The 21,961-nt window shown below is 46.7% G+C and overlaps 1 long non-coding RNA gene across 1 annotated transcript in view; it reads left to right on the top strand.

Annotated features, from left to right (window-relative positions):
* Nucleotides 1–6,946: 6,946 nt before the first annotated feature.
* Nucleotides 6,947–21,961, top strand: part of LOC147116496 (uncharacterized) — a 30,883-nt gene continuing 15,868 nt past the window's right edge. Inside the window, exons 1-3 of the long non-coding RNA XR_015078819.1 lie at nucleotides 6,947–7,336; nucleotides 13,966–14,028; nucleotides 20,637–20,806. This is a non-coding gene — a long non-coding RNA (uncharacterized LOC147116496). The remainder of the gene's footprint in view (nucleotides 7,337–13,965; nucleotides 14,029–20,636; nucleotides 20,807–21,961) is intronic.

The raw sequence follows: 21,961 nt of genomic DNA on the forward strand, positions 1-21,961 counted from the left end.
AGGCCCCTTGAGTCGGAACGATCATAATATGATCGAATTCTTCATTAAGATGGAGAATGAAGTAGTTGACTCAGAGACAAGGGTCCTCAATTTAAATAAAGGAAACTATGATAGTCTGAGGAGCGAGTTGGGTCGAATTGATTGGGGAATGGCACTCAAAGGGTTGACGGTGGATAGGCAATGGCAAACATTCAAAGACCGAATGGATGAGCTACAGAATTTGTTCATCCCAGTTTGGCATAAAAATAAAACAAAAAAGGTGACTCAACCGTGGCTAACAAGGGAAATTAGGGATAGCATAAGATCCAAGGAGAGGACATATAAATTGGCCAGAAAAAGCAATAATCCTGAGGATTGGGAACAGTTTAGGATTCAACAAAGGAGGACAAAGGGATTAATTAAGAAAGGGAAAATAGAAAATGAGAGTAAGCTTGCAGGGAACATAAAAACTGACTGTAAAAACTTTTATAGATATGTGAAGAGAAAAAGATTGGTGAAGTCAAGCGTAGGTCCCTTGCAGTCAGAATCAGGGGAATTTATAATGGGGAACAAAGAAATGGCAGACCAACTAAATACATATTTTGGTTCTGTCTTCACAAATGAGGACACAAATAACCTCCCAGAGATGCCGGGGAACATAGGGTCTGATGAAAGGGAGGAACTGAAAGAAATCAGTATTTGTAGGGAAATGGTGTTAGGAAAATTGATGGGACTGAAGGCCGATAAATCGCCAGGGCCTGATAATCTACATCCCAGGGTACTTAAGGAAGTGGCCCTAGAAATAGTAGATGCATTGCTGGTCATCTTTCAGAACTCGATAGACTCTGGAACAGTACCCATGGATTGGAGGGTAGCTAATGTTACCCCACTATTCAAAAAAGGTGGTAGAGAAAAAGCGGGGAATTATAGACCGGTAAGCCTAGCATCGGTAGTGGGGAAAATGCTAGAGTCCATTATAAAAGATGTAATAGCAGAGCACTTGGAAAGCAGTGACAGGATCGGACAAAGTCATCATGGATTTACAAAAGGTAAATCATGCTTGACTAATCTACTGGAATTTTTTGAGGATGTAACTGGTAAAATAGATAAGGGAGAACCAGTGGATGTGGTGTATTTTGAACTTTCAGAAGGCTTTCGATAAGGTCCCACATAAGAGATTAGCATGCAAAATTAAGGCACATGGGATTGGGGGCAAGGTAGGTTGAGGGAGGGTCAGGACTGGCAGCTCAATATTCCGGGGTATAGAATCTTCAGGCGAGACAGAGGGGGGTGTAAAAGGGGAGGGGGTGTTGCAATATTAATTAAGGAGTCAATTACTGCTGTAAGGAGGGATGATATATTAGCGGGTTCCTCAAATGAGGCCATATGGGTAGAACTTAAAAACAAAAAGGGGGCAAGCACTTTGCTGGGAGTGTACTATAGGCCCCCAAACAGTCAGGGGGAGATAGAGGAACAGATATGTAGGCAAATCTCAGAGAAGTGTGAAAATAATAGGGTAATAATAGTGGGGGATTTCAACTTCCCCAATATAAATTGGGATAGTCAGAGTGTGAAAGGCTTAGAGGGTGCAGAATTCTTAAAGTGCATCCAGGAGAGCTTTTTGAGCCAACATGTAGAAAGTCCTACAAGAGAGGGGGTGGTACTGGACCTAATTCTGGGGAATGTAGCCGGGCAAGTGGTGGAAGTATCAGTAGGAGAGCATTTTGGCGACAGTGACCATAATTCGGTGAAATTTAAGGTGGTCATGGAAAAAGACAAAGACGGCCCGGAAATAAGGGTTCTAAATTGGGGGAAGGCCGATTTTAATATGATAAGGCAGGATCTGGCCAAAGTGGACTGGGAGCAGCTACTTATAGGAAAATCCACATCAAAACAGTGGGAGACTTTCAGAAGGGAAATAGAGAGAGTACAGCGCCAACATGTTCCTGTAAAGGTCAAGGGTGGGACCAACAAGCAAAGGGAACCTTGGATGACAAAGGAGATACAAAAATGCATTAAAAATAAAAGGGGGGCTTTTGGCAGTTACAAAAGACTAAAGACGGAAGAAGCCCTAGAGGAGTATAAAAAGTGCAGGGGCATACTTAAAAAAGAAATTAGGAGGGCGAGGAGGGGCCATGAAATAATACTGGCGAGCAAAATAAAGGAAAATCCTAAGATGTTTTATAAGTATATTAAGGGCAAGAGGATAACCAGGGAAAGGGTAGGGCCCATTAGGGACCAAAGTGGCAATCTGTGTGTGGAGCCAGATGATGTAGGCGGGGTTTTAAATGAATTTTTTGCATCTGTGTTCACTATGGAGAAAGACGATGCAGACATAGAAATCGGGCAAGGGGACTGTGACATATTTGAACATATTAGCATCGAGAGGGAGGAGGTGCTAGCGGTTTTAGCAGGCCAAAAAGTGGATAAATCCCCAGGCCCGGACGAGATGTATCCCAGGCTGCTGTGGGAGGCAAAGGAGGAGATTGCAGGGGCTCTGACACAAATTTTCAGAACCTCTCTGGCCACAGGGGATGTACCAGAGGACTGGAGGACAGCTAATGTAGTACCATTATACAAGAAGGGTAGCAGGGATAAACCAGGGAATTACAGGCCAGTGAGCCTAACATCTGTGGTAGGGAAATTATTGGAAAAAATTCTGAGGGACAAAATTAGTCTCCACTTGGAGAGGCAAGGATTAATCGGGGATAGTCAGCATGGCTTTGTCAAGGGTAAATCATGTCTGACAAATCTGATTGAATTTTTCGAGGGGGTGACTAGGGGGGTGGATGAGGGAAATGCTGTGGATGTGGTTTACATGGACTTCAGTAAAGCTTTTGACAAAGTCCCGCATAGGAGACTGGTCAAGAAGGTAAGAGCCCATGGGATCCAGGGTGCCTTGGCGTGTTGGATCCTAAACTGGCTGAGTGGCAGGAGGCAGAGGGTGATGGTCGAAGGTTGCTTTTGTGACTGGAAGCCTGTGTCCAGTGGGGTACCTCAGGGATCGGTGCTGGGCCCCTTGTTGTTTGTGATCTACATAAATGATTTGGATGAGAATGTAAAAGGGATGATCAGTAAGTTTGCAGATGACACGAAAATTGGTGGGGTGGTAAATTGCGAGGAGGAAAGCCTCAGGCTACAGGACGATATAGACGGGTTGGTCAGTTGGGCGCAAAAGTGGCAAATGGAATTTAACCCTGAAAAGTGCGAGGTGATGCATTTTGGACGGACAAATAAGGCAAGGGAATACACAATGAGTGGTAGGACCCTAGGAAGTACAGAGGGTCAGAGGGACCTTGGTGTACATGTACATAGATCTCTGAAGGCAGCGGAACAGGTAGATAAGGTGGTTAAAAAGGCATATGGGATACTTGCCTTCATTAGCCGAGGCATAGAATATAAGAGCAGGGAGGTTATGATGGAGCTGTACAAAACGCTGGTGAGGCCACAGCTGGAGTACTGTGTGCAGTTCTGGTCGCCTCACTATAGGAAGGATGTGATTGCTTTGGAGAGGGTACAGAGAAGATTCACCAGGATGTTACCTGGGATGGAGCGCCTCAGCTATGAAGAAAGACTAAACAGGCTGGGTTTGTTTTCCTTGGAGCAAAGAAGGCTGAGGGGGGACCTGATTGAGGTGTACAAAATGATGAGGGGCATAGATAGGGTAGACAAAGAGGAACTTTTCCCCTTAGTAGGGGGGTCAATAACAAGGGGGCATAGATTCAGGGTAAGGGGCAGGAGATTTAGAGGGGATTTGAGGAGGAACTTTTTCACCCAGAGGGTGGTTGGAATGTGGAACTCAATGCCTAAAAGGGTGGTAGAGGCAGGAACCCTCACAACATTCAAGAAGCATTTGGATGAGCACTTGAAATGCCATTGCATACAGGGCTATGGACCAAATGCTGGAAAATGGGATTAGACTGGACAGGGATGGATGGGCGGCGCAGACACGATGGGCCGAAGGGCCTCTTTCTGTGCTGTAAAACTCTATGACTATTGACTTGGATAGAGAACTGGTTGGCGGACAGAAAGCAAAGAGTTGGAATAAACGGGTCGTTTTCCGAGTGGCAGGCAGTGACTAGTGGGGTACCGCAAGGATCGGTCCTAGGACCCCAGCTGTTCACAATATATATTAATGATCTGGACGAGGGAATTGGATGTAATATCTCCAAATTTGCAGACGACACAAAGCTGGGTGGGAGGGTATGCTGCGAGGAGGATGTCGTGAAACTCCAGTACGATTTGGGCAGGTTGGGTGATTGGGCAGAAACATGGCAAATGCACTATAATGTGGATAAATGTGAGGTTATCCACTTTGGTGGCAAAAACAGGAAGGCAGATTATTATTTGAATGGCAATAGATTGGGAGAAGGAGAAGTGCAAAGAGACCTGGGTGTTCTTGTGCACCAGTCGCTGAAGGTAAGCATGCAGGTGCAGCAGGCGGTTAAGAAGGCAAATGGTATGTTGGCCTTCGTAGCAAGAGGGTTCGAGTACAGGAACAAGGATGTCTTGCTACAGTTGTACAGGGCCTTGGTGAGACCGCACCTTGAGTATTGTGTGCAGTTTTGGTCGCCTTACCTGAGGAAGGACGTTCTTGCCATGGAAGGAGTGCAGCGAAGATTCACCAGGCTGATACCTGGGATGGCAGGAATGACGTATGAGGAGAGATTGTGTCGATTGGGCTTATACTCACTGGAGTTTAGAAGATTGAGAGGGGATCTCATCGAAACCTATAAAATTCTGTCAGGCCTGGACAGACTAGATGCAGGAAGGATGTTTCTGATGGCCAGGGAGTCCAGAACCAGGGGTCATAGTCTAAAGATAAGGGGTAAGCCATTTAGGACTGAAATGAGGAGGAATTTCTTCACCCAGAGAGTGGTGAACCTGTGGAATTCTCTGCCACAGAGGGCGGTGGAGGCCAGTTCATTAAATATATTCAAGACGGAGTTGGATATATTTCTTAAGGCTAAAGGGATCAAGGGATATGGGGAGAAGGCAGGAACAGGGTACTGAATTTGGATGATCAGCCATGATCTCATTGAATGGCGGAGCAGGCTCGAAGGGCCGAATGGCCTACTCCTGCTCCTATCTTCTATGTTTCTATGTTTAGTGCAATCACACCAACTAACAACACACAAGAGTAGGCACTTGGGTCTTTTATGCAATGCTCATGTAAAGTTTCTGTTAATGTGGTGTCAAACATTGAAACATTTATTTTGAACACTTTCTGTTCTTTGACAGATCTGTGTGCACCTTTGGAAGTGGCTTAGTGAGTTGCAGTAAATAGTGAGACATAACGGTAACCCCCACAATGGTGATGAGTGTGATAGGAATGGCTTGGAGATTGTAGGGATGCTTTATGGTGTTGGTGTGGGGTGGTGCCAATCTGGCGCATCATGTGACAGCCAGGGTGTACAGCGTCAAGTGAAGTAAATCTGACCATGGTGAGGCCATCCCTGGCCTCCCGGGCAGCAATGTGGTCAGCTGCTGATGCCCTGTGTCCTGTGCAGCATCAGTTGATTGCAGAGAAGGTTGGTGTTGTTGTTGGTGCTGCTGGTGTGCCTGGTGACGCTGGTGTTGGGGCTGATCATGGCAGAATTCTGAGGACCAAGGTGAGAGAGTGTCAAGGGCACCGATGCTGATGGAATACATGTCAGGTGAAGTAGAGATGACAGAAGCGATCTGTCAATGGTGGAAGAGATAATGAGGTCAGACCGGAGGAGACTTGTGTAAAGACTTGCAGCATCCTGAATCTGTTATGGAAATGCAGTTTAGAGAAGTTGGTGGTTAAGGGAACATGTCTCAATCAGATGGGAGCTTTGACTTGACATTTGAAGCTGTTAACTCATCAGCTGAGTCAATGGCCAGTGACCTCCCACCTCAGCTTCACAGATGAGATCTAGGCACAACGGGAAACCAATGGGAGACCTGTCAAATCCAAAAAGCTGGGAAAAAACCATTGATAAGTGGCTGTAAACAAGCCACTAATTACTTTAATTGCCTCCCCCCGCCACTGCGTGTCTGGTCTGCTCAGCGCTGACAGACTGACATTTGGTAAAGACGCATGACAGGGGGTTCACAGCGGGGTCCCGACCCGCTGGGGAAAAGAAAAACACTGTCCCACCCAATCGGCCACCGATTGCGCCCGCTGATCCCCCCGCAAATTCCAGCCCAAGATTTTGCTTCTCTCCCAGGTTACTAGCAGCAGTGCCCGGGAGAGTAATCATCAATTCCGGGAGACTCCCGGACAATCTGGGAAATTTCACAACCCTAGATGTGTGCCTTTCCTGACTATTTGACACTGAGGGCACATAACAAACAAGCCCAATTCTGTTTTACCTGACATGCTCTTTATAGCGGGCTTCATAGAGGGAAGGAAACTCTGGCAGATTATTTTCCCTCCATTCCCTCAATCTAGGGACACAAAGAGCAATTGTAGCCCCCCCACCCCCCATGTCTTGACTGAAATTAGCAAACTCATTACACACTGAGAATCAAACTTGGGATCTTTCTGATCTGCATGGCTCAGAACTACTCCATGCATTTACCCACAGCCATTTTTTTCTTAAATCAAATAAATCTTAACTCAGGGCTGGTCACTCATGTCTTATGTAGTCAGTTTCATGAGTGGAATATAATTGGTATTTGTAATGATGCATCAGTTTGAATATATAAATTTGGAGACATTCCTTTAATACCAGTAAGTATTTTATTATTGCTTTAATTAGGTACCTGGTTAGATCCAGACTGAAATAAGTCAGTAAATGTCAGCAGCAGTTGAATGGTGGTATATTTAAAGTTGTTTGAAACCATGCTGGATTATTAGGAACCCACAGGATGATATAACAAGAGCAACACAGAATTCAATCAGTTAATGGACAGGATTTTTACTGCAACCAACTGGAAGGCAAAAATGGCCTCCTGCCCTCTTCTTTCGTGGTGCTTTCACTGTGAGTATATTTACGTAATAAAAGATGTTATATTATTGTAGCTGTTGCTGACCTCAGGGACTTACAGCACTTTTGATTTGCATGTTTATACACTGCACAGGTCATCTAGCCTAGTGTATTCGAAAGCAAGTATTATTTCAGCTTCTCGACCTTGTTCCTTTTGCTTGTGCACTTCAACTGCTTGCTCGCCAGCATGGTCAACTCACTCTGATACACAACAAAGCAATTAGAACTAACATGTGAATGTACGTGTCGTACAAAACAGAAGGCTGGATGAACTTTGTTTTGTGTCCTCTATGTACTATTCGCCAGCTGACAGCGAAGGACAAGTGACCTGCTCTCCGGTTTCGGACAGTTCTTCTCGGTAGTCTTCATTCCCAGAGAACCACAGACGTTGGAAAACATAGGTAATGTGATTTTTGTTTGGCTGCACAAAGTTCAGTGAGCTGTAATAGTCCTATATGAATGGATTTGGGGTCCTAGCAACCCAGTTTGTAATGGATTGTTGTAGCATTCACAAGATATTTAAGGATTAGAAAAGCCATTCGGCCCATCTTACTTCACTTCCCCATTGCTGCATCTAATTGTTTCTTAAATAATTCCAGGGACTTCACCCCCACCCCTCTGCTCAGAAGTCCAATCTAAGTCTTGATCACTCTGTGCAAAGAATCTCCTGGTATCAGTTCTAAAGCTATCTTTTATGAGTTTGAACCTGTTTCCCCTTGTCCTATTCCCCCTGTTTATTTTAATGTAGTATTCCAGATTAACTTTTCCCATGCCATTTACTTTTTTATATAAGATCACCTCTCAGGAACCTCCTTTTCTGGCTGAAAAGCCCAAACCTCTTCAGTCTTTCTTCATAACTCAGACTGCAGACACTAGGGGCAGGATTTTCATTGGGCCATGGAGGCGGGATTGGAGGCGTGTAGGGGTAAAAATCCCGAAATCAGGGGTCCCGACCCCATCCCGCACCCAACCCGCCTCCATGCCAGTTTCAAAGGAGGCGGGTACCCGCCCCGCACTGGGACCCGCTTCCCCGAGGCGGGAAGAGGATTAGTGCCAATTAACTGCCTGTTAACCGGTAGTTAACAGGCAGTTTTTAGCCTAGTCCCTATTTTTAATGTTGAAGTGTGGGATTCCCGACAGCTCCAAACCACGCCAAGCTAGAGGAGGTGGACCGTCGGGATGAAGGGCTTGGAGGAGTCGAGATGTCCGGTGTTCAGGTAAGTGATGGGTGCATGAGTGCAAAGGTAAGTGTGTTTGGTGTGTGTAAAGTGTTTAAAGAACTTTTACATACCTTTACTTACCTTTACAGCCTTCCTTCTTTCAGGTCTCGGGAGTCCCTCATCTCACCGGCACAGAAAGCAGAATGGCTGCGAGCTGTCAAAAATTGCAGCTTTCTGTTCTGGGGAGATCCCTAAATCATCCTGAGACGAAGGAATTAACTTAGAATACAGATTGTCAGTGTTTGACAGCTTCAAACAGCTGTGAAACGTTGATATTTCATCTGTCAAAAGGTCTTGACAGATGAAATTTCAATCTGTGACATCACCTGTTGCCGGGTGACCCTTAATTGGCCTGCTGAGCCCGCTGGGCGGGCTCAACAAGGTCAATCCAGTCAAAATTGCGTGGGTTGGCTAGAACTCGATGGAGTTGTAGTCCCACCTCCTACCCGACTCCTCAATGAATATTCAGCCCTAGGAATCAGCCTTGTGACTCTTGTGTTCACTGCCTCCTGTGATTCAATCATTCTCTTGTTTGTCAGCAACCAGAATTGGACACCGTACTCAAGGTGTGGTCTGACCAGTTTGATCATTACTGCCTCTGACTTGTATAGTTTGGGTTATGTAGTTCAACATTCTATTGGCTTTGTTGAGTGCTGCTCTGTATTAGTTGGACGTGTTGAGTATACTGGGACTCCTAGGTCACTTTCAACTTCATTCTTGGCTATTTCCAATGGTACTCCCCCTGTGTTCAATGCTCCCTCATAATGATTGTCAGTGCCTTGCAAATGTCTGGGATAAATACCATCTATTCCCAGGGATTTATTTGTTTTAAGCTCTTTTAGCATGTCTAGGACTGCCATCTTCTTTATATCAAAGCCCTGAATTTTGCCTTGGTACTCTTATTTTAGGGAGGGCATATTGTTCATGTTTTCCCTTATGCTTAACTGTATTTGCATATTTTAAGTTCTCATCTCTGATAGTCCTCTTGCTATTGTAATACTAAAAGATTTTTATTACTATGTTTTGCCTCTGCAACTATGTTGTCTTCTAGCCCTGTCTTGCCTCTCATCACCCCTGTAATGTGTTTTGAACGGCCTTGTGTTCATTCCAGTTAGCTCTTTCTCTTTCTCCCTACAGGATTTGTAGAGGTTATTTCCCTCTTTATTTCACTTTTAATTTGTTTGTTAATCCATTTTGGGTTAAGCTTGTTTAGTCTGAGCTTGCTGAACTTGGGTATGTACGCGTCCAGCATTATTCTTTCCAAGTGTTTCATTTGTCTTGTACAGAAGTGTCTAGCCTATGATCAGGCTGTGCCTCGATTGCTTCAACAATACAGGTAGACTATCCTTTATCCGAAAACCTCGGGACCAGACGAGTTTCGGTTTTCGGAGAATTTCGGATTTCGGAAGGTGGGTCGGCGGGGGTCCGCGGGGGGGTCGGCGGTTGTCGGGGTCTGCGGGGGGGTCGGCGGTTGTCAGGGCCGGCGGGGTCCGCGGGGGGTCGTGTGCACGACTTACGCTGACGCTCAGCGTAAGGGGGTCGGGGCCGGCGGGGGGGTCCGCGGGGGGGGTCGTGCGCACGACTTACCCTTTATCCGAACTTCCGAAACCGGAACCCTCTAAAAACCGAAGGTTTTTTCGTTCAGCGTAAGTCATACGCACGGTTTCGGTTTTCGGAAGTCCGGATAAAGGGTAGTCTACCTGTATCATTACAAGATGCATCTACCCTCTAGCTTTGCTATAGGACCTTTATGACAGTACAGAGAGTGAAAGTAACAGATCTAAGGTAATCAGCTGATAATATTTTGGACTGCTGCCCTCCTGATATTCCTTCAATTCATTTCAGGATTAAAGTCACCACTGAACTCAAAATTAAAAGGAAATATCAATTATTTAGTTACACTAATATAAACGTGAGAAGTCACACAACACCAGGTTATAGTCCAACAGCTTTATTTGAAATCACAAGCTTTCAGAGCGCTGCTCCTTCATCAGGTGAAGTGAAGAGATGCGTATAGGCACAGCATATATAGTCAGAGAACACTGCCAGATGATTACAGGTAATCTTTCTAACTGCCCTTTATCCCACCTCGGCAGAGAGATAATCACAGCAATCAAAGGTGTGGATGGTGTCCAAACAGGTCAGTCAGAAAAACATTACATCAAAGAACAATGAGGTGGGGTCACCAGGGGTCAAATGAAAAACAAAAAACAAACAACAACAACAAAAAAAAATTTTTTTTTGTTGCTGGAAATCACAGCAGGTCCGGCCTCATCTGTGTAGAGAGAACAAGCCAATGACGACTCGAGTCTGGATGACTCTACGTCAGGTGGGGGTTACATGTAGCGTGACATGAACCCAAGATCCCGGTTGAGGCCGTCCTCATGAGTGCAGAACTTGGCTATCAGTTTCTGCTTGACGATTTTGCGTTGACAGGAAGAACAAGAACAGTAAGCTTGAGAAACTCAGCATCACCACCAGCAGCAACCAAGCCTCCCCCGGTACCACGGTTGAAACCACAGGGAAGTCCATCGTCAACTTGTCCGACCACACCCTTCAACCAGACGAAATCGAAGTTCTCAGCCGAGGGCTCAATTTCTGCCCCACCACCAAAATGGACCCCACCGGTCTCGCGGCAGACACAGAGGAATTCATCAGGAGAATGAGGCTCCGGGAATTCTTCCACAAATCCCAAGATGTCAGCAGCGAACCCAAGGAGACAATCAATGATCTGGAACAGCAGACAGAGGGATCCGCATTGCAGCAACCGAAGAAGAAAGAGTCAAATTGGACCCCTCCGGAGGGTCGCTGCCCTAAGCTTGACATGTATGCTCAAGCTGTCAGGAGATGCATCAATGCCAGATTCATCAGCCGCACTCACAAGACAGTCCAGAATGTCACCCGAGCACAACGCAACGCCATCCACGCTCTCAAGACCAACCGCAACATCATCATCAAACCAGCAGACAAAGGAGGAGCCATTGTCATACAGAACAGAATGGACTATTGCAAAGAAGCATACCGACAACTGGACAACCAGGAACACTACAGACAGTTACCCGCAGATCCGACCAAAGAACACACCCGCCAACTCAACAGACTGATCAAGACCTTCGATCCAGACCTTCAAAGCATCCTATGCGCTCTCATCCCACGTACTCCCCACGTGGGAGACTTCTACTGCCTCCCAAAGATACACAAAGCCAACACACCCGGACGTCCTATCGTATCAGGCAATGGAACCCTGTGTGAGAACCTCTCTGGCTACGTCGAGGGCATCCTGAAACCCATCGTACAGGGAACCCCCAGCTTCTGTCTCGACACTAGACTTCTTACAGAAACTCAGCACCCACGGACCGGTTGAACCAGGAGCACTCCTCGCCACGATGGACGTCTCAGCACTCTACACCAGCATCCCCCACGATGACAGCATTGCTGCGACAGCCTCAGTACTCAACACCAACAACAGCCAATCTCCAGACGCCATCCTACAACTCATCCGCTTCATCCTTGACCGCAATGTCTTCGCATTCGACAACCAGTTCTTTACCCAATCACACAGAACAGCCATGGGGACCAAATTCGCACCCCAATACGCCAACATCTTCATGCACAAGTTCGAGCAAGACTTCTTCGCTGCACAGGACCTCCAACCAACGCTATACACCAGATACATCGACGACATTTTCTTCCTATGGACCCACAGCGAAGAATCACTGAAAAGACTACACGATAACATCAACAAGTTCCATCCCACCATCAAACTCACCATGGACTACTCCTCAGAATCGGTTTCATTCTTGGACACACGAATCTCCATCAAAGACAGACACCTCAGCACTTCACTCTACCGCAAGCCCACGGACAACCTCACGATGCTCCACTTCTCCAGCTTCCACCCTAACCACATTAAAGAAGCCATCCCCTATGGACAAGCCCTGCGAATACACAGGATCTGCTCAGACGAGGAGGAACGCGATGGACACCTACAGACGCTGAAAGACGCCCTTGTAAGAACGGGATATGACACTCGACTCGTCGATCGACAGTTCCGACGGGCCACAGCGAAAAATCGCATAGACCTCCTCAGAAGACAAACACGGGACACAACCAACAGAGTACCCTTTGTCGTCCAGTACTTTCCCAGAGCGGAGAAACTGCGCCATGTTCTTCACAGCCTTCAACGTGTCATCGATGACGACAAACACCTCACTAAGGCCATCCCCACGCCACCACTACTCGCCTTCAAACAGCCGCCTAACCTCAAACAGACCATCGTTCGCAGCAAATTACCCAGCTTTCAGGAGAACAGCGACCACAACACCACATAACCCTGCCACGGCAACCTCTGCAAGACATGCCAGATCATCAACACAGATACCATCATCACACGTGAGGACACCACCCACCAGGTACATGGTACATATTCATGTGACTCGGCCAACGTTGTCTACCTCATACGTTGCAGGAAAGGATGCCCCAGAGCATGGTATATCGGCGAGACCATGCAGACACTGCGACAACGGATGAACGGACACCGCACAACAATCGTCAGGCAGGAGTGTTCCCTCCCCGTCGGGGAACACTTCAGCAGTCAAGGACATTCAGCCTCCGATCTTCGAGTAAGCATTCTCCAAGGCAGCCTTCGAGTCACACGAAAACGCAAATTCATCGAGCAGAAACTGATAGCCAAGTTCCGCACTCATGAGGACAGCCTCAACCGGGATCTTGGGTTCATGCCATGCTACATGTAACCCCACCTGACGTAGAGTCATCCAGACTCGAGTCGTCGTTGGCTTGTTCTCTCTACACAGATGCGGCCGGACCTGCTGTGATTTCCAGCAAAAAATTTTTTTTTTTTTTTTTGGTTCTTTGTTTGTTTTTTGTTTTTCATACAGACCCCAGCATCTGCAACATTTGACCCCTGGTGACCCCACCTCATTGTTATTTGATGTAATGTTTTCTGACTGACCTGTTTGGACACCATCCACACCTTTGATTGCTGTGATTATCTCTCTGCCGAGGTGGGATAAAGGGCAGTTAGAAAGATTACCTGTAATTATCTGGCAGTGTTCTCTGACTATATATGCTGTGCCCTATATGCATCTCTTCACTTCACCTGACGAAGGAGCAGTGCTCTGAAAGCTTGTGATTTCAAATAAAGCTGTTGGACTATAACCTGGTGTTGTGTGACTTCTCACATTTGTCCACCCCAGTCAACACCGGTGCATCTCCACATCATGACTAATATAAACAATACTGCAAATTAAGTGCATTTTTGGTCCTGTGCATTTCTGCTTTATGATACGATTCACCACTAAAATCAGTAATTCTTTTTGCAGACCATGACATGCCTGTTCTGAAAGGGGAAAATGTCTTTCAAATGGCTAATGCTGGTAAAATTACCCTGCCTCACTCTTCACAAAGGTTTACCTGTTGAATAAAGAGTTTGCTGAGTTTTCTTTTAAATCATTTCTTTATTGAGAGTTTTAAAATGATAAAGGTGCAACTTTGAAGTAAATAACTTTAAAGTTTCAAGACATTTTATAATTATTAAATGAGTGTCGACTGCAGACTAGACTCAAGTCTCCACCTGTTCAGTAAATAGCTACCCAGTGCCTGCCTAAATATTTACCATTTAGTCCCTGTAAAAACAAGATAACTGATATTGGAACTGCAGCTGTAATCACAGGACTTTAACTTGTTTGTTTTAGATTTTCTGGATGTTTGAAATTTAGTTTGCTATTATTTCAATAACCTGTTTACTGAATGTTACTTACCATCACCCATGGTTGTCGATCTTCCCGCAGATGTCAAGTTACCGCACTCCTACCACCCAGCTGTTCGGACATCATGGAACGGCAGTAGTTCAGGTATCTAATTCTGTCTGCCCCTCTGTCCCACTCTTCCCTGACCTGCCCACTCTGTCCCACTCCTCCCTGACCTGCCCACTCTGTCCCACTCCTCCCTGACCTGCCCACTCTGTCCCACTCCTCCCTGACCTGCCCACTCTGTCCCACTCCTGCCCACTCTGTCCCACTCCTCCCTGACCTGCCCACTCTGTCCCACTCCTCCCTGACCTGCCCACTCTGTCCCACTCCTCCCTGACCTGCCCACTCTGTCCCACTCCTCCCTGACCTGCCCACTCTGTCCCACTCCTGCCTACTCTGTCCCACTCCTCCCTGACCTGCCCACTCTGTCCCACTCCTCCCTGACCTGCCCACTCTGTCCCACTCCTCCCTCACCTGTCCACTCTGTCCCACTCCTCCCTCACCTGCCCACTCTGTCCCACTCCTCCCTCACCTGCCCACTCTGTCCCACTCCTCCCTGACCTGCCCACTCTGTCCCACTCCTCCCTGACCTACCTCTCTGTCCCACTCCTCCCTGACCTGCCCACTCTGTCCCACTCCTCCCTGACCTACCTCTCTGTCCCACTCCTGCCCATTCTGTCCCACTCCTCCCTGACCTACCTCTCTGTCCCACTCCTGCCCACTCTGTCCCACTCCTCCCTGACCTACCTCTCTGTCCCACTGCTGTCTGATTTGCTTCTGTAAATCTGGCTGCTTGCTGCTGTTCTCATTCGGGCAGTGAAAGAAAGCTTCTGGGAGGAGGGGCTACCTTAGCTTCCATGTGTAAGAAATAGTTATTAGATTCATAGATGAGGTTTTGATTCTTAGAACAGAGATTGAAATGCAGCCATCAACAAATGGCTGAAGTGCCAGCAAGATCAAATAACAAACACCGAAAGACAAACAGAAGTGATAAGAGGATCATAAAATGCAAGACAACATAGGGTGATGATACCATAGCTAGACAAAATGGAGCCGCGAAGTCATAAAATGTCCTTAAAGAAACATAACAAAACATTCCTCAGAAAGATAAGAGAAAGGCCTCATCAGCCATGCAGAAAGGGACGGTGAGAAATGTCTTCTCGCACCACAATTGGATTATAGATGATTGACACCAGATAATCACCAGCCCACCGAATTAACTTTAAATATACACGACCGAGAGAGGGATTCAGACAGCGAGGGGCGAAGGCTTCTTCGAGGTGGAAATCAATGCTGCCTCAGGCCTAGCACCGTGACCAAGTTTAGCCTCTGAGGTGGATCAATGCTGGCTTATGCCTAACACCTCCAACAGCTCAAGGGATGAATCAACAGAAGTGACTGCTGTTACTGGCTGCAGAGACCCGCTGACCCGAGACCTCCACGCTGTCTCATCGGGCATCTAACCAACCGTCCGTCCGGTCATGGTGGTCCGCTTCGGGAGTCGGAGATCGTTTCTACTGTCACGGGTTGTATGTCTGTTATACTCAGCTTTGACCACATGTAATATCTGATTATGCTTTAAAACTGTAGCTCTTTAATAAAAAGCCTTACAACTCCTAAGACCCTCTGGGTAATCTGTGTGTGACCTGTGATCCAAATGTTACACATGTCACTATAAGACTAAAACAAAAACAGAAATGCTGGAAGTACCAAGCGGCTGTGAAGAGAACATGTTGATATTTCAGGTGTGGACACTTCATAAGAACGGATTTTTTTTTAATGAGTTGGGGATCTATGAGGTGAGGGACTGAGGGTGGAGCTCTCCAGAGAAAATGAGATCGGTAACAGTCTGGGAAATTATAACTTGGTGTTGTAGTACGGTTGTGATCCAGAGGAGATAGGCGGCATTGTCAGAGAGTTGGCGTTCAGCCTCAGTGAGGTAAAGCTTCTTCCACCATATAACAATAACCCCCGCCCCTTTGTCAGCAGGTTTGATAATGATGCTGTGATTGGACCTGAGAATAGAGGGCTGAAAGTTCAGCGGGAGATGCGTTAAAATGGGTAAATGATACAGCCATTATCATGCCAGCACTTCTCGAAGATCAAGAGGATAGGAGTCCAGGGGGATTGGGGAGGAGTGAAGATAGGAGAAAGGGTTAGGTTTGTGAATGGAAGACTCCTGGCCAAAAAAGCAGCCACGGAGGTAAAGGCAGCAAGAGAAGAGATTGGCATCATGTCAAGCTCGGAATTCATTGATGTGGGCTGTTGGGAGGTGAAGCTGAGGTCCTTGCAAAGAACAGGTCATTTACATAAGAACATAACAAGAAATAGGAGCAGGAGTAGGCCAATCGGCCCCTCGAGCCTGCTCCGCCATTCAATAAGATCATGGCTGATCTGATCCTAACCGCCTATCCACTATCACAGAACCATCTCCTGAATCTAACAGAATTAGACACACGAAATAGGAGCAGGATCAGGCTACACGGCCCCTGGGCCCGCTCCGAACCTAGACTCATGTCCAAATTCCTGCCCGCTCCCCGTAACCCTTAATTCCCTTTACTTCTAGGAAACTGTCTATTTCTGTTTTAAATTTATGTAATGATATAGCTTCTACAGCTTTTTGGGGCAGCATATTCCATGGACCTACCACCCTCTGAGTGAAGTAGTTCCTCCTCTCAGTTTTGAAAGAGCAGCCCCTTATTCTAAGACTATGCCCCCTAGTTCTAGTTTCACCCATCATCGGGAACATCTTCCCCGCATCCACCCGATCCAACCCCTTCACAATCTTATATGTTTCAATAAGATTGCCTCTCATTCTTCTGAGAGGGGAAGGAAGGTTTAAGAGGATAGTGAAAATGCAGCAACAGGTGAGAGTGGAAGGAGAGATGGGGTCGGAAGAAAGTGAAGATGACTAGCCTGGCATTCAAGAGTAATTGAAGCTTACAGTCCTTGCTATCTGAAAGGAAGAAAGTAAGTTTTTTGTTAAAGCACTGACGTAAGAAAACTACTAGGCACTTGGTCTAAGCGTTAAACAAAGCTTTAATCAACTGTTTTACAACATGGAGGTCTAGTTGTGTCCTTCACTAGTTCCTGTTAAGAATGTCCCTGCGCAAGCTGGGCCCGTACCCGAGTATTTATACTCTCCCTGGACAGCGCCACCCGCAGGCCGCTCAGCATCACTTCACAAGTCTTTCTTTCGTGAATGATCGATTCATGTCATTCTTCCCGCCTGAAGGATTGGTAGTCTGGCGACTTCCTTCTATCAGATTAATCGGACTACGAATAGCCGCAGTCGTTTGGATCTCCATTTGTGGCTGGAAGACACATCTCCTCAGACCGTGTCTTGGTCCCTGGGTCGCTTGGTTCGTACTGGCGGGCTGGCAGAGCCCATGTCGCCTTGATCGACCTGAGGGGGACTGGGGAGATCGTGACTCCGGGTGCGGGTCCCCACAGGCGCAGAGCTGGCTTCATCCTGCTCAGTAGTCGGTGATTGACCGGCGTCCTGGCTTCAGGTCGTCATCCCGCGGGGAGCACTCTGTTACCCGGGTTGATCCGGCGGAGTGGCTGGCAGATCCCTTGAAGTCCCGGGTAGAGCGTCCTCCTCGGATGAGTGCGGAGTATCGGCGTCATTAATATGGATCCCTCTATCGATTGGGTCCATGGGACCGGTTGGGCAGGGAGCCAGATCCCGAAGTGAAACTGTGGACTCCCGGCCATCGGTACCGCACGTACGCGTATGTAGGATTGACATCCGTTAGTTCCTATTCGTCGATGAGGGGATCACACTTGGAGGATCGGACGAATCTTCGGAGCAGCACGGGGCCAGGAGCTGCTAACCATGATGGTAGGGTCGTCCCATGAGTGGAGCGACGCTGGAACCCGAAGAATCATTCATGAGGAGTAACATTGGTGGATGTAGAAAGGAGAGACCTGATGGAATGCAATGCGTCAGGGAGCATAGTTTCCCACTGCTGGTCTGATAGATTGTGTGACCTCAGTGCAAGATGAACAGCGTTCCAAATGATAGCGTTGTATCTCTCAACCTGTCCGTTTCCAATAGGATGATATGGTGTCGTTTTACTTGTGGCGATTCCCCGTTGGGAAAGATAACTTTTGAGTTCGCTTGACATGAAGGAGGGACCCCGATCAGAGTGGATGAAATTGGCCATACCACAAAGGGAAAAGACCTAATCGAGGCATTTGATCACTGTGGAAGTAAGCATATTGGGACAGGGGAAAGCAAAGGGAAAGCATAAATATTCATCCACTATAGTAAGTGTTTTGCGTTGAAGAAGGCAGTGGCCCTTTAAAGTCAATGCTGAGTCATTGCATAGGCTGTGTAGCATATATGAGCGAGCCATCCGACGGACGGAAGAATTGCGGTTTTAATTCCACGCAAATTCTACAAGTGGAGCATGTTCTTTTCACGTCTTCCGTAGAAAATGGGAGATTTTTAGATCACACAAAGTGTAACATACGGGTAACGCCAGGATGGCATAAGTCAGTATGAAGATCCGCAAGAGTCGAAGTTGACATAGAAGAGCAGAATGCATGCGTGAGGGTATCCGGGGCCACATTATCTTTGCCGGGTCGATAACGTATGGTGTAGCCAAAGGCGGCCAATTCCATCCTCCAGAGTTGTATTTTGTTATTCTTGATCTTAGTGCGTTTCCGGTTATCCAGCATAAAGGCCACGGAGCGCTGATCGGTTATAAGTGTGAAATGGCGACGAGCGAGAAAATGATTCCATTTACGTACTGCTTCGATGATGGCCGTAGCCTCCTTCTCGACAGGAGGATAATGGAGCTGGCTACCCTGCAAAGTTCTGGACAGAAATGCAACGGGTCGACCACCTTGACTCAAGGTAGCCGAGATCGCCACATCCGATACATCGCAGTCGACCATGAAAGGGAGGTTTTCATCGATGGAACGAAGCGTGGCTTTTTCCAGTTGTTGCTTGAGGAGGTCGAAAGCTGAAATAGCCATCGCGTCCAACGGAAATGACTTTGTGTGAAGCAGTGGCTGGATCTTATCGGAAAAGTGGGGTAACCACTTCACATAATAGGCAAACATGCCGAGGGCCCGACGAAGAGAGCTGAGATTCGTAGGAGGAGGGAGCTCCTGAAGCGGATGAAGTCGCTCCGGATCCAGTTTGATGACACCCAGTAGCCAAGGATGTTGACTGATGGTACTGATTTCACAGATTTGGACTCACTTAAGGTTAAGTTGCGATGATGGAGAACGTCAAGAAATTTCTGGAGGTTGCTATCATGCTCCTTCTGGTCATGACCAGCAATGGTGATATTATCCAGATATGGAAAAGTGTCCGTTAAGTTCTCCTGTTTGACTAGGCTGTCCATTGCCCGTTGAAAGACGGTCACCCCATTGGTGACCCCAAATGGAAGGCAACAAAACTGGTAAAGCCGACCATTGGCCTCAAAGGCCGTATACTTTTTGTCAGAGTCTTTTAATGGTACTTGATGGTATGCGCTCTTTAAGTCAAAAGTTGAAAATACCCTGTAGTTGGCAAGGTTATTGACCATTTCATCGATGCATGGTAATGGGTAGGCATCCAGGTCAGTATACTGGTTAATAGTTTGCGAGTAATCGATGCAAAGACATTTCTTGTGTTGCTTCAGAGGATTTTTAACAACAATGACTTGGGCCCGCCAGGAAGATGAACATAGCTCAATGATACCGTTCGCTAGAAGGCAAGAGATTTCTGCTTCGATAAAGGATTGGTCATCTTGACTGAAACGTCATGATTTAGTGACTATGTGCTTACATCAGGGGGAAAGATTGGCAAACAAGGAGGGCTGGTCGAGCGAAGCCGGTGAAGGCGCACAAAACGGTACTTTGGAAATAGTAAGTTCCGGCTTTGACCCTCCAAACTCGAAAGTGAGTCTTTTGTGTTGCTTCTGGAAATCCTGTCCCAGGAGCACATCACTGCATAGGTTTTTGAGCACCCCGAGCCGGGTGGAAAAATAAGTGTGGCCATTGAGAATAAGGTCGACAAGACAAAAGCCGGAAGAGTTGGTGGTCAGTGTCATCAGAACCATTGCAATTTCCCTGTCCGAGGGGTAAATACGCAGTTTTAACTTACTGACAGCCTGCTCACTGATGAAGCTGTCAGAGCTACGAGTAGATTAGTGCACTCAAAATGTGTCCATTTACCAAAACCTTCGTGGCTGCATGGGACAGGCTTTGGGGAAAAACAGCTGTGATGGGAGGAGGGGCAGTTTTATACTTAACAGCTATAACATTAGTAGTGGGTCTTGGGGGAGGAGCAGTTTTATAGATGACAGCTGTAACATTAGTAATGGCTCTTGGGGAACGAGCAGTTTTATAGATAGCAGCTGTAACCCTAGGAGAGGCTTTTGACTGACATACTTTAGAAAAGTGACCTTTCTTACTGCAATGATTGCAGTTTGCATTACAAACAGGACAAAATTTCCTATAGTAAAATGCACCTCCACAGAAGAAACACTTTTTAGATTGCCAAGATGCCACTAGGGTAGGGTCATCATCAGCTAGGATAGAGTCATCATCAGTGAGGGCTTCTGCCTGAAGCTTATCGGAGAGTCACTAAAAGTGATAGCAGCAGTCCGTGCATGTGGTAAAAGATAGGCATCTGCATTTTTTTTTGTTAAGTCCAGAGAATATGCCTGGTCATAGGCAGCTTATAACTCGAAGGTTTTATTCTCCAACAGACGCTGGCGTATGAAGGGAGACGCAATTCCATTAATAAAAGAATCACGAATTAATTCCTCCTGGTACTGCTCAGCTGAGATAGCTTTGAGATTACAGTCTTTGCTGAGCCTGCGAAGCTTTTGAAGGAATTCGTCAAGTGATACCCCGGGTTGTTGTCGAGTTGTGGCCAGTAAGTGCCAAGCAAAAATTTCGTTTGGGGCCTTAACATATAGTTGCTGCAGTATTTGGATAGCGGAGTCATAGTCTACACAGTCTTCAATATAGGCAAACACATGAGGAGATACATAATTGGCAAGCATTTGTAACTTATCAGGAACATTCTCACCACAAGCCCCGAGGAAGTTACTGAAGGTACGATACCAGTGTTTCCATACCTTAGCAGTTGTAGGTGAATTCGGGTCCAGATCAAGACGGGCGGGTCTGAGTAGTTTCTCCATGATGGATTGATTACTACATCGGGTTCCCTTCTACTGTTTGAGTCGTAGCCGTCTGTTCTCAAAATCACTCATGGAGCAAGTTTCAGTTGATTAAATTGACGTAAGAAAACTACTAGGCACTTGGTCTAAGCGTTGAACAAAGCTTTAATCAACTGTTTTACAACATGGAGGTCTAGTTGTGTCCTTCACTAGTTCCTGTTAAGAATGCCCCTGCGCAAGCTGGGCCCGTGCCCGAGTATTTATACTCTCCCTGGACAGTGCCACCCGCAGGCCGCTCAGCATCACTTCACAAGTCTTTCTTTCACGAATGATCGATTCATGTCAAGCACCACATGAGATGAAGAGTAATATGGAACTGAAGACCAGGACACCTCTGAAATAAAGTGACTCAATGCTGCAGACGAGAAAGGTTGAGAGTATGCATGTGGCGGCACATGGTGGATCTCATGAACCAGCAAGAAAAGTGGTTAAAGGAACATTGAATATCACAGAGATATCTGTGATCATGAGTGGATCCGGAATAGGAAGGGTGACATTTGAGTCAGAATCCACGTGGAATGAGATGGAGCTGGAATGAGAGCTGAGTAAAGAGATATGGCTGTGAAAGTAAGTTTTAGCCAACACAAGATCAAACACAAGAAGGGGAAAAAGATAGCAATGAAGCTGAACAAGGTAAAGAGACAAATGAAAATCACATTAGAGAGGAATGGAACTTCTTTAAGGCCGGCATTCCTGGAAGAGAGGTGGCAGAGAATTAAACAGTATAAGCAAAAACAGTTCTGATGGAGGATGTACACCTGAATCATCAATTTGTCAGCTACCTCCACGGATGCTGACTGTCTCCAGCATTTTCTGTTTTAGGTTCAGATTTCCAGCATTGCAGTTTT

This window comes from Somniosus microcephalus, chromosome 6, assembly GCF_052327205.1.
Source record: "Somniosus microcephalus isolate GS21.2 chromosome 6, FLI_Smic_1.0, whole genome shotgun sequence".
In the NCBI taxonomy this organism is placed as follows: domain Eukaryota; kingdom Metazoa; phylum Chordata; class Chondrichthyes; order Squaliformes; family Somniosidae; genus Somniosus; species Somniosus microcephalus.